At 34.8% G+C, this 4,144-nt stretch overlaps 1 long non-coding RNA gene across 1 annotated transcript; it reads left to right on the forward strand.

Moving 5' to 3' along the window:
- Nucleotides 1-523: 523 nt before the first annotated feature.
- LOC127832123 (uncharacterized) lies at nucleotides 524-2,882 on the forward strand. Its single transcript, XR_008026698.1, has 3 exons — nucleotides 524-814; nucleotides 975-1,149; nucleotides 1,543-2,882. It is a non-coding gene; the product is annotated as an uncharacterized LOC127832123 (long non-coding RNA).
- Nucleotides 2,883-4,144: the final 1,262 nt, after the last annotated feature.

Below are 4,144 nucleotides of genomic sequence, written 5' to 3' on the forward strand. Positions count from 1 at the left end.
AGAGCTAAACAGGGTACTGATTATCAGGGGCAGATAAGGCTACTGATAGGGTTTGCCCAGACATAAGGCTGGAATGAGGTATAAGACTTCTGATTGGTTCAATTTTTTGCATAGGAAATTATTTGTAAACAACAACTTTTGAAAAACAAGCTGGTTTCAGCAATTGAATTGAGCTAAATTAAATTAACATTAAGACTTATAATTGTTCTGTAAAATGTATTGAAATACTGTCAGCATGAAGTATTGTGTGATGAAAACAATGTGTATTTTACTACAATATGGAAATCAACAATAAGTTTGTTGGAAAAGAAGTTCAACTGTTTTTTTTTGGAATACTGAAGAACAGTTTTAACAGGTTTGTTTTGTCATTTCTTCATCCTTTTTTATTAAGTTTACTGAATTAATTATGATCATTATTATATTTATGTATTGTCACTGGGAAATGTAAAGTGATAAGTTAATGTATTGCAACTTAAAGGAAAAACAACACAATTTGATGCAAAAATAGATGAACATACACATGACAAAGTGTAAATGTTGTGTACAGTGAATTATTGTGGTTGTGTTTTATGATTATTTTCATCTTTATTGTTATTTATAGATATTTCTGGTTATTACTGAACAGATTTCTTTCCCTCATATTTTAATTTTGAAGGTTAAACTCTTGCCCCAAGAGCAAAAGGGGTAATCATACTACCTGATGTATGGACTTTTACACCAGGCTTTTACCCTGCACGAGCTGGCCAACTTGAGGGGAACTGAAGTGGGCAAACCTCGCCCTGTCCTTGAACAAGAAAGCTGGATTTGTTGAGAGGTAAAACTATACAGGTTATTGCATTTTAAAAGCGTCACAATTCTGACCAATGTGACAAATATTTTTAGAAATTGAAATGTGATGAAAGTAAATTACAAGCTTTGGAAAATTACCAATTGTAAATATTTTGTCAAAACTCCTTTTCTTTTTTTGGTTCCAGAGTATCATTTAAGCTGAAATCCAGCATGAAACCAGGGAGGTGATGGCCATCGCACAGGCCATGTGCCGACTATTCACTTTCCACCAGCTTGTGACTTGCTCCATGAAGGGAGCAACAACTACAACTGGATCACCAAGACCAAGCCTCCCCGCTGCTGAGAGAAATGCAATCATTGGTATTTTCTTCATCATAAAAATTTGAAGTACCAGTTAACCATATAGAAATTAAATACACATTCTACAAATATTTTTCAGATCACTTACTGTTTACAGTCGCATAAATGATCATTATATTACATCATTAAATTTTGTGAAAAGGGGGAGTTTTTATAATCCAAGTGACAGTTAACAATAGTTTTTTTTTATTCATGAAGACAGGGATTGAAAAACTTTGTCCGTGTCTCTAGTCACTGTCTCCAGGACAATCAGTAATAAACTCATTTGTGTTGACTTCCTTAATATGCAAATATTTAACCTCTTTTTCTGGCTAGAGTATTTTCTATTTAAGATCAGATTTTGTTGTTTTTTTTGCATGTTTTTAAAATGAATAGTCTATTATATTTTTTCAGATGTCATAGCCAAAACCGTTGACAAGCCTCTGGTTGATGTTGAAGAAAAGATGAGAGGTTGTTTAAGGCATCTGCGGCTGATGAACAACTAGACTGAAGTCTTTGTAAATAAAATGTGCTGTTAAAATGATTATTTAACCATTGTTTTCACTTTGTTATATAGATTTGCACCTGTTTCAACAACATTAACTTATTTTTATGCTCCCGGTAGGGTCTCATATAGCAGTTGATCTGTCTGATCCTTAATCTGTCTGTCTTTCCGTCCGAAAACTTAGCATTGGTCATAACTTTTGCAATATTGAAGAAAGCAACTTGATATTTAGCATGCATGTGTATCTCATTGAGCTGCACATTTTGAGTGGTGCAAGGTCACGTTCATCCTTCAAGGTCAGAGGTCAAAATCCAATGTAAGTAATAAGCAAAGAGAGATAATTTCTATACCTGCCAAATGATAAATAGAAATTTTATTTCAAAGCGGCGCAGTAGGGGGCATTGTGTTTCTGACCAACACATCTCTTGTTTGTATTTATTCCATACAATCTTACTTTTTTCAGTTCTTTCTTTGTGTTCAATGTTATGTTATAACACTATTATATTTTATTATAACAATGCCATGTCTGTCAAAATAGTTTTATCATGTTGTGTATATGGATATATATGTAAAGTTTTATGTTTTAGCGTTTAAAAAAGTAATTAGAATATAATTTATGATATTTTTGTTCATAAAAAAGTTTTTCAGTTTTCAAGTGGGTGAAAAGTGGGTTTTTACTGAGCATTTAACAGGTTTTAAAGCTAGTTTTAACTGCGTTTAATCTGTGAAAAGCACACATTTAGCTCACTTAATGCTCAAATAAAAACCCACTTTAAACTCGCTTACAACAGGAAAAACCGACTTGATGTGTAGAAGCGGGTGTAAAAGCCAACATAAAGAAGGAAAACACACTATCTTTTAACCAACTTAAGTTGGTAAAACTCGGTTTTAAAGCGTGTTTTAACTGCGTTTAATCTGAGTTAAGCACACATTTAGCTCACTTAACACTCAAACAAAACCCCACTTTTAACTCGCTTAAGAACAGGAAAAACCGACTTGATATGAAGAAGCAGGTTTAAAAGCCAACATAAAGAAAGAAAACACACTCACTTTAACCAACTTAAGTTGGTATAAGACGGTTTTAAAGTAAGTTTAAACTGCGCTTAATCTGTGAAAAGCACACATTTAGCTCACTTAACGCTCAAACAAAAACCCACTTTTCACTCGCTTTAGAACAGGAAAAACCGACTTGATGTGTAGAAGCGGGTTTAAAAGCCAACAAAGAGAAGGAAAACACACTCACTTTTAACCCACTTAAGTTGGTTTAAGTTAGTTTTAGTTGGTTTAAGTTGGTATAAGAAGGTATAAGCGTTTTGGTTTATGTGAGTGAAATCCAGGTTTAACCTACAAAAAACCAAGTCGGTAAGCAAAAAGTGTGTTTAAAAGACACGCTTTAACCCGGTGCCAATACCGCAGGGTTTAACACGGTTTTAACACGGATTAAAACCGGGTTTTGCCCACTTTTTTGACAAGGGTATTAACAAACAAAAAATTTGTCTAAAGGATAAAACATGCTCCCAATGGTGTTATTTGATATAGGGACCTGGAATGTAAGCGCGGCACTTATTCTTACTGTGCTTAACATTTCTACCTAATTATGGTTATCTCCGTCCGTCCGTCCGTCTGTCTGTCCACCCGTCATAGCCACTATCTCCTCCTACACTTTTAGCACTAGAACCTTGAAACTTACACACATGGTAGTTATGAGCATATGTGCGACCCTGCACTATTTGGAATTTTGATCTGACCCCTGGGTCAAAAGTTAGGGGGGTTGAGGTGGGGCCAGGTCAAAGATTTCACTCCTTTTTTAGGTTATTTTACTTTTACTTCTTCATTTTTACACCAATTCACTTCAAATTGATACTGGACCTCTCTTATGACAATACGGTCAATCTCAACCATGCATGGCCCCATTACCAACCCTGGGGCGCCCCGCCCACACCCACTCAAAATTGCCTTTTACTTTATTTGTTTCATTTCAACACGGATTTACTTCAAATTGATACTGAGCTTCTCTTATGACAACACAAACAATCTCAACTATGCATGGCCCCATTACCAACCATAGGGCGCCACGCCCACATGCCCACATAGACCACACCCACCCAAAATTGCATTTTACTTTAAATTTCTTCATTTTAACACCGATTTACTTCAAATTGATACTGAACTTCTCTTATGACAATACGGTCAATCTAAACTATGCATGGCCAGATTACCAACCCTGGGGCGCCCTGCCCACATAGGTCACACCCACCCAAAATTGCCTTTTACTATCACTTCTTCATTTCTTCACCAATTCACGTCTTATTGATACTATTGATTGGATACAATTTTGACGTGAAAATAATAACAGTTGTATGTAAATGAAAGATGACGTTGTGATTTTTGTCAAATGCAATTCAAACAATGTATTTTTCTATAAACTGTGTTACAACATATAAAATTGAAATAAATTAAGTATTTTGTATAATATTTGTGCATTTGTTTTAAATATTATTATAAGGTCCG

This window comes from Dreissena polymorpha, chromosome 5 (genome assembly GCF_020536995.1).
Source record: "Dreissena polymorpha isolate Duluth1 chromosome 5, UMN_Dpol_1.0, whole genome shotgun sequence".
Lineage (NCBI taxonomy): Eukaryota > Metazoa > Mollusca > Bivalvia > Myida > Dreissenidae > Dreissena > Dreissena polymorpha.